The sequence below is a fragment of the Lygodium microphyllum genome, chromosome 30 (assembly GCF_053477565.2).
Source record: "Lygodium microphyllum isolate KBCC chromosome 30, Lygodium_microphyllum_v1.1.10, whole genome shotgun sequence".
NCBI lineage: Eukaryota > Viridiplantae > Streptophyta > Polypodiopsida > Schizaeales > Lygodiaceae > Lygodium > Lygodium microphyllum.
The window spans coordinates 62,699,461-62,708,228 of record NC_141164.1 but is presented as its reverse complement, the minus strand read 5'-3'; the positions used below and the strand labels follow the sequence as shown (position 1 = coordinate 62,708,228).

The 8,768-nt window shown below is 42.9% G+C and overlaps 1 pseudogene; it reads right to left on the bottom strand.

Annotated features, from left to right (window-relative positions):
- Positions 1–288: 288 nt before the first annotated feature.
- Positions 289–915, bottom strand: LOC148009925 (triosephosphate isomerase, chloroplastic pseudogene; annotated as a pseudogene).
- Positions 916–8,768: the final 7,853 nt, after the last annotated feature.

The window sequence follows — 8,768 nt, the reverse complement described above, 5'->3', positions numbered from 1 at the left end:
GAGGCTAACAAGAAGATCTCAAAATTTTTATGCCAAAGATCATTATATTTCTTGCCAAGTGAATTATAACAAAGAAGCTGCCAACTACTCTTGACAAGAAGCTGTAGTTATAGGCATACCACCTTTGAAAAATAACTTGTTCAGGACTCATTATTCTTGGGCCTTAACCAACCTCGGGATGTTGTGATAACTGTCACTTTCCTCAATTCTCACTGAAAATTGGCCAGAACTATGATCCGATCGAGCGTTTCATCTAGGTAAATTCTGTTCCTTCTGATTCCAAAATCTTCAGACTGCCACCTTTTTGGCTGTTACAGAGTTGCAAATAGTTGCAAATTCTGGGTCCTTCAGTGAAGCTCCTCCCATGAGGAAACCATCTATGTCTTCTTTCTTTGCCAGTTCAGCACAGTTTGCTTCATTTACAAAACCGACATAGATTATGCGCACTTGTGAAGCCACATTTGGAGAGACATTTTTACTCATCCAATCACGAACAGCTGCATGCACCTCCTGTGGTTCTATAGGTGTTGCCACTTTGCCAGTACCAATAGCCCAAACAGGCTCATATGCAATAACAATGTCAGACCAACCAGGTACATGATTTGCAAATGCCTTGAGCTAGACAAAGCAAACATCAAAGGTTTTCCCAGCTTCCTGTTCCTCCACTTTTTCACCAATGCAAGCAATAACCTTCAACCCTTGTCCTAATGCATATGCAGCTTTTTTCCATGTAAACTCATTCGTTTCACCAATTATATGTCTACGTTCAGAATTGCCAAGGATCACCCAATCACAACCAACATCCTACAGCTTCTCAACATTGATTTCTCCCGTAAAAGCTCCACCTTTTCCATGGCTTCAAAGCGTCCTTTGTGTTGCCACCTTTACTTTGCTTGCTAGCAAAGAGTTCTTCATCCACGTAGAGCAGACCCCTCTATGGAACCGACTAGTCGGGCTCACTCCATACACAAGAGAACAGGTGACATGAATCCTATTAGGTGCAAACCTTGGTGAAGAAGAGATGGAATAATAGCGGGCCTGAAGACGACGTGAAACAGATGCAAAAAAAGATGCCAAGAGTAGGTTTGGTAGAGGGGAACTCTGTTATGACTTCCAAAAGACTCCTTTGGTTAGCTGTAATCCATTACTGATACTCATCCTTGCCGAGGGGCGAAGCCAGAAACTTCAATCGGTCCCTTTCAGCAGGATTAGAGGCGTGAACTGCTAGAGCAACAGTTTGCGATCCAACCATTAACACCATAAATGAAAGCTCCCAAATCCTGAGATTTTGCTGAGAGGATTCCTCCCAAAACAACTCTAGCCCAACGACACAAGAAGCTCCTCATCTCCAATATAGCACGTCATTTCCTCCCATAAATAACCAGACCCAAAAGCAAAAACGAAAATCACGCCCCTGTAAGCTTATTTTGAAGCTTTTACTCAATCATTGGAAATGATTTGATAAGGCTTGAGCTCTCTTCTTGCTTTCGGAGTTACTCACTAAGAGTGAGAGAGAGTAGAACTCGTTCTTGTGGATGTTTCCATCCCGTTTGATCTCCCAATGGTGTGGCCAGTGTAGTAGCCACAACACGATGCTCTTTACATGTTACAAAACAAACTGGGCTATAGCTCTTAAGTTACCGCCTTTGTTGCTTCATTGTCCCACATGTTACATTGGCCTTGTTCATGTGCAACCTTTGTCTTCATAGCTTAAATGTCGGCTTCTACATGGCTCCCTTTGATTCCACGGTTTCCTGCACTTTTCTTGGAGTTCTTCATTGAAATTAACAGCATGATTATATTCTTTGGCATTAGTTTTTCATATTTTTCTGACACACACACAACAGGCACACAAACAGAAACACACACAAACACAAAAACACAAGTGGAGTATGTACATTGGATGCGGGTACAGAAAAGGACGAAAAGATAATGCAACAATCAAACACAAGTGAAAAGATAACACGGATGCACAACAAAAATGGAGGTGTTTACGGCTCGGATGCGCAACAGCATGACATCCACCCCCTCTAAACCTACGTATCCTCCGGATGAGCCAACTATCCATGATCATCTAAGTCCACAAACAAGTCCAGTTCTTCATCAGTTTCTAGTAGACCTGTTTCTCCATCAGCTACATCATCCATATTCTCTGCTTCTTCTGCTAGAATTTCTTCTGACTGCTCTTCCTCTGCCAATACTTCAAGTGCATACTGTTCATCTTCTCTTCTCTTGAAAATCCCGACTCGTTTTCTAGCAATGGACACCCTCAATACCGTCCCATCCAATTCAGCCAACTCATAGGTAGCATTGTCAAAAACCTGTTTCACTTCATACGGTCCAAACCATCTTTGAACCATTTTTCTCATGCTGCTATGTTGATTCTCTAGGCTACTGTCGTAGACTAGAACCCAATCTCCCTCTTTTATGGCTCTAGGCCGCAGGCGATGCCTCAAATCAAACCTATCCTTGTTTTTGAGTCGAGCTGCCTTCAAATGATCAACTTCTAGCTGCACATCTTCTGCCCTTCTCTCTAGTTGACGAATCCGAAGAGCTAGAAGCTCCTCTCTTGATAAATTCTTATGCCAAGGAATAGCACTCCACATGAGAGCACAAATTTCAGTAGGCATGATAGGTTTTTGCCCATACATCAACTCTGCAGGCATATATCCAGTAGTCACGCTATGTGTAGAGCGGTTTGCCCACAATGCAAAAGGTAGTAATCTCGACCAATCTCCAATCCGACCTCTACAAGCTTTTGCCAATGCCTTAACTATCGGCGGATGCCCTCTTTCGCTCTTGCCATTCCCCTCTGGATTATAGGCAGTAGTAAGAGCCAACTTAATCCCAAGCCGTGAGAAAAATTCTCTAGCTTCATCTGCATCTAGCTCTCCATGATCAGCAGTAATCTTGCCTATACATCCATACCAGCAAAATATTTCTTCCAACAAGAATTTACATACTGTAGTGGTGGTCTTCGTCCTCAAAGATCTGCCTTCAACATAGTTTGTAAGATCCTCCCTGGCCAAGACAAGATATCTCATTTGCCAAAGTCCCACTGGCAAAGTAACCAAGTCAACCACCCACTTATAATGCATACATAGCGGATAGGTCGGATGCAACTCATCACGATGCTGCACTAAAGAGTAGAGTTGACAGTCCCTGCAAGTCTCCACAAAGTGGGAAACATCCTTATACATCCCTTTCCACTAGTATCTTTCTTTGATTTTCTCATAGGTAGCCCACACACCTCTGTGTCCAGCCCAAGAACTCTCATGAAACTCTCGCATAATCTGTATCTATGTCGCTGCCCCGCAAACTACTCTCAAGGGTAGGCCGCCTCTCTTCTTTGGGTGCTTCCAAAGAAAACCATCTTTCAAGAAATACCCATAAGCCTTTCTTCTGATTTTCTTGAATGCATCATCTGTCCAATCAGCTCTTCGAGTCAATGAACTCAGATACTGACCAATTTGCAGCCACTCGCCAACATAGAGTTCTTCAGTAAAGGCTTCAACAGTCAGTATATACATGACAATCATGAACAAGGATAGAAGCTGCAAACTCTGTCTCATCATCTTTTGCAAGCAATGACTCCTCATTCTCATATCTCGCTCTAGACAGCATGTCAGCCAACTGGATTATCTTTTCCTACTATGTGTCGAAATTCTGGATTCAATGATTTGATGTAGGCAATCCACCAAAGCATCGCTATATCCGGAGTCGAACAGCTAGTAATCATGCCAAGCAAAGGCAAGAAATCTGTTTCCACAACAACTGGAGCACCAATAAAATACTATTTATTACACTTCAGTGCTGTGACTACTCCCCACAACTCTCTTTTAATCTGCGGATATCTTCTCTGCCGCTCATTAAGAACTTTAGCTCCAAAGCGGATTGCATATCTGTTCCCATCAGCATCATCATGTCCCACTGCCCAACCTATGCCAATAGGGCTCGTATCAATTGACAACATGATTGGCCGTCCACACTGATAATCCGCCTTGCAAAGCGTAGGAGTTGACTGCAACAGCTTCTTGAGTATACGCATGGCTTTCGATTTCTTCTCATCCCAATGAAACTTCTGCCTCTTTCAAAGCAGTTGATAGAGAACGTCTGCTATGTGAGAAAAATGAGGAATCCATTCATGTAAAATAACAAGCTCCCACAAATCTCCGCACCTCTGAAGTAGTCTAACAATACTCTGCAATCCTGCTTATGGCATCCACCTTTGCAGGTGAAGGCTTCCTGCCATAATAACCAACCATATGCCCAACTATGATGACTTCATTAACACCAAAGACAGATTTTAGCCCTAAAAGAGTCAAATTCACCTCCTCTAATCGTGTCAATATTTTCTCACAAGCAACCAAGTGTTTAGCCACAAAATGTCTACATCCTCGCAAATCAAGACTCTCATTCTTTTCTTCTTTTGCATAGCCTTTAATAGGCACATCATCTAAGAAAGCCATGGTATACTGCGGAATATAGTCTCGCAGAACTTTATGCATAGCATTCATCATATGAGCAATTGAATTGGTGGCACCTTGAGGCAAGGTACACATCCTCACAAGACCAATAGGTGTCTGCATAGTGGTGATATCCCTGCTTTCCAAGGCAAGCTGAAACTGGTCATAACCAGAATACAAGTCACCTAGGGAATAGATGGCTCGTCTTGAAAAAGCCTCCGCAAACTTATCCACAACTGGTCCTGTTCTCACATTCCTGATTGTCACTCTATTCACGGGCTGCATATCCTGAATAAATCTCAAGGTTCCATTCTTCTTTGGAACAGTAAACCACCTGTTAGAATAGGGCGCAGAAGAGGGTTCCAAAATCCCCATCTTAATCTTCTCATTCAACAACTCTATTAGCTTCGGCAAGTGTGCTCTAGGCACAGGTATAGGACGTATATTTCATGGCGCATGAGGAACGGTGAAGATGACCATAGGCGTAACCAATTTGGGACTAATGCAACCAATTTCATGAGGAAAGAAAGCAAATGCCTTACCATGTCGTCCAAGCATCTCTCTGAAACATTCTTTTTCCACTGGAAGCAAGAAATCATCATTTCCAGTCTTCAATTTTGCAAGAGTTTTAGCTGTAAATTCATGGCCAATATTTGCAAGATCTCTCAACATAGGCTGCTTCATAGCTTTTTCCATCTGCTCATCACTATCAGGAGGAAGCGGCCCTGCAATCGGCTTAACCTCTTATCAATTGTTTTATACTTCGTGTCAACCTTGGCATCAGTTAGGCACTCTCTTCTTTACTGCAATTTCTGAAATTTTTCAACAACTCTCAACTGTGTTGGGGCTAAAAAATTTCAGCCCTTTGCTCTATGGACTGCATGGGTATAGCCTGAAACTCTGTATGTTGAAATTCTTCAGCATTAAATTCTATTGGCTGAAAGGTTTCAGCCCTCTGTTCTGTGGACTACCATGATGCAGCCTCATACTCTGTATGCTGAATTATTTCAGCATTTAACTCTGCTGGGGCTGAAAGGTTTCAGCCCTCTGCAACTTTGAAAGCTGATCAAGATCAGCCATAGACTCGGTTTGCTGAGTTTTCTCAGCCTCTGACTCTGTTTTCAGCATAAAATCAGAAATTTCCTGATACATATCCAAGGTTTGCACTGGTATGATCCTTGAACCCTTACATACATCAGTTTTCAGCATATTTTCCATCTCAGACAAAGTATTTGCATAAGACATTCCATCATACAGCCCATCCACATGCTCTTCTGCTTGCAAAATACCTGCAGTCTTCAACTCTTTCTCCTTACGACCAATGTACTGCCCGGCAGCTCTAGACAAATTTGAAATTTTCCGATAACTCACTGAACTATCTGAAGAAAAACCAAAAAATTTAGTGGAGAAAGACTGGCTGCCAAGAGGCGAGATCTCCTCTTTTCTACGCTCCGTACCACTGGCATCTCGCAAGACAGTAGTACCTAATGAAAATCCAGCTCCTTCGCAGATAGTGGTGCCTTACGCAAGGAGTCCCTGTTTCTCGGATGATTTACTCCAACAGTCATAAACTGAACAGCTCGCATACCATCCTTACTGCGTATCCGTGCATAGGCTGAGCCGTCATCCATCACTTTCGTCTCCATTCTTGCTTCTGTAATGAAGGGCTATCCAAGAATAATCGGATAAGAGCAAGAATCCTGAACAAAGCAATGATGATCCTCTTTAACATTGCCAATAGAAATTCTGATGCTCGGACAAGCAGCATACATATCATCAGAAGTATTATTGGCTGCTCTCATGCGCCAGCCATGCTCTGCATCCATAGCCCACTTGCCACTCTCATAAACACCTCGATCAATAAGATTAATCTCGGAACCATGATCGACTAAAGCAACCAAAGGAATTTGTTTCTCTCCAATCCTTACCACCGTCTCAGTGGTTGCTCTAGCCCAATGACTACGTGAAAAATGGCTGCGAGGAATGAGGATAGGGGTATCATCATCCTCATACTGCATAGGCTGAACTATTTTCTCCAACTGCGGGTTGACAGAAGCATTCTCAACCATCACTGCATCATCTTGCTCTTCCTCAAGAGCTCCATGCCATAATCCCTATAAAGCAGGTCCTTCCACTACATGTCGTTTCCTCTGCAAAAGATCTTGCATCTGATCATATATTTCTCTTCTAGCAATCCCAAGAGCTTCACCAATAGTAAAAGTGACTTCACTATTTAGAATTCTTTCATGAAAAATCTTACTCATATCCATCTGCATGTCAAGGTCTGACAAGAGCTTGAATCCTGGCTCCTTTCTTGGTTGCCTCTTTTCTTTCATGTGTTTGTCTGCCATAGGTTGTTTAGGACCTGATTGTGCTGGAGAACTCATCATAGGTGGAGTTGTAGCAGGTGGTGAAACAAAGTCACCCCCTCTAGTCTTTTTGGAGGTGCTGAGACCCTCCTCATTTCTTCTTCTCTTTTCCTCAACCATGGCATCTAAACCCTGTGTTTTCGCCATATAAGCAAAAATAGAATACCTGTCAATAGGAGAATCCCATCCCGTTTCTCCTCGGATGCTGGAGCCCACACAAGTCATAATGGATGCCTGAACTTTCCCTCTTCTCGCTATCTGTAAGGCAGAGGACCATAAGGCAGAGTCTCCATCTGATTTCTGCTCAAGCTGGACTCCATAAGCTAAAGCATCTCCTCTAGCACTCACATAAGCTGATCGCGCAGCCATATCATCAACAAGCTTCTTCATGCCTCCCTTACCAAAGTTCGTGTCAAGAGGAGCACCAGTCTCTGTCAGCCATATCTTCCCATCTTGTCCCCAAAACACTATGTTCTTCTTACGCGCTTCCTGAAAAGCATCACAATCTCTGCAGTGTTGGTGCTCTGTACTATCGCACCAAATACATCGTCTCCCTTTTCTTTGGCCAACTGGGAAAGCAGTCACTAGATCAGATGCTACAGCACGTACTGGCATAAGTTTCTCTTTTAACTTCCCAACTTCAGCTTTGACTGCCTCTATAACACAATATTAGTGAGTTTGGGAATCTCCCAATTTCCATTTTCTAAATACTAAAAATGTAGCACCTGGATAACATGGCCATAAGTTTCTCAAAACCATATGGTATGACCTATCATTGAAAAGCGCTTGAAAAATGGAATCTATTGAGCTATAGACCCCTCTATTTGGAGTTATAATGTTCAAGTTATGAAAAATCCAAAGTTTTGACCACATGTCCCAAACTTATGGGAAATTCCCACATTCCCCAATATGGTGTTCTATCGTCAAATTTGCCAAGCCTTTAATAACATCATCTACTGAAAAGGGCACTGGAGCAGCAGGAACTGATGGATTTACAACAGGAGGAGTAGGCTTAGGCATAGAACTTGTAGCAGGGGTAGAAGTAGAGGTCTCCAAGGATTTTTCAGAAGCAAATCATGTATTACGATGCAATCGTACCCTCCTGCGCTGCTTCTTAACAAGTGCATTCACAGCATCAATGACATGTCTCCACTCGGTCTTTAAGCATGCATCTGTAGCTTGATCCTCCAAAAGATCATCCAACTTTTCCTGTAAATCAGCATCAGCAGCTTGTAAAAATAATTCCACCTTCTACATCTCCAAAGTTTGCTACTCAGTCCCGTCCAACTGATTACAGCAGCTCTCGAACTCTCGTAGAAGGGCGGTAACTGAAAGTCCCTTATTAGGCATAGAAACCCATGCTAAGAAATTCCTGCGGTTCATAAGACCTGTATCCTCCAGGAAATATTCATCTTTTAATGCCTTCTTAAACTCTGTCCAACCAGCATGTGTTCCTTGAATTTCTGAAATTCGGACCTCAAGCGCACGAACCACGACCCGCAAGAAGTAGCGGCTCCAAACGTTTTGAGAAATCCCAAAAAACTTCATATTTTCTTCATATAGATGCAGGTAAGTTGGAACTTGTTGGCCGTTGAACTGCTTCATCTCCTCTTGGACAGCCTTCAAGGCATCCATGGCATCACTATCGCCTTTCGTGTGTGCTTGCTGCTGCATATAGGATGTAAACGACTGAAACAGATGATTCATGACATTCTTATCCGTCATCTCTTCTTGCGAGTCTCCCATCTTGCTGGAAATTGATGCAGCGCTTTCACGTCGGGTTCACCAGAAATGTCGTGGAGTTCGTGCAAGAGTTGCTAAACACGAGGTTCAAGATGCTGCAAGGCACGATGCTAACAAGAAGATCTCAAATTTTTGATGCCCAATATCACTATATTGCTTGCCAAGTGAATTACAACAAAGAAGCTGCCAA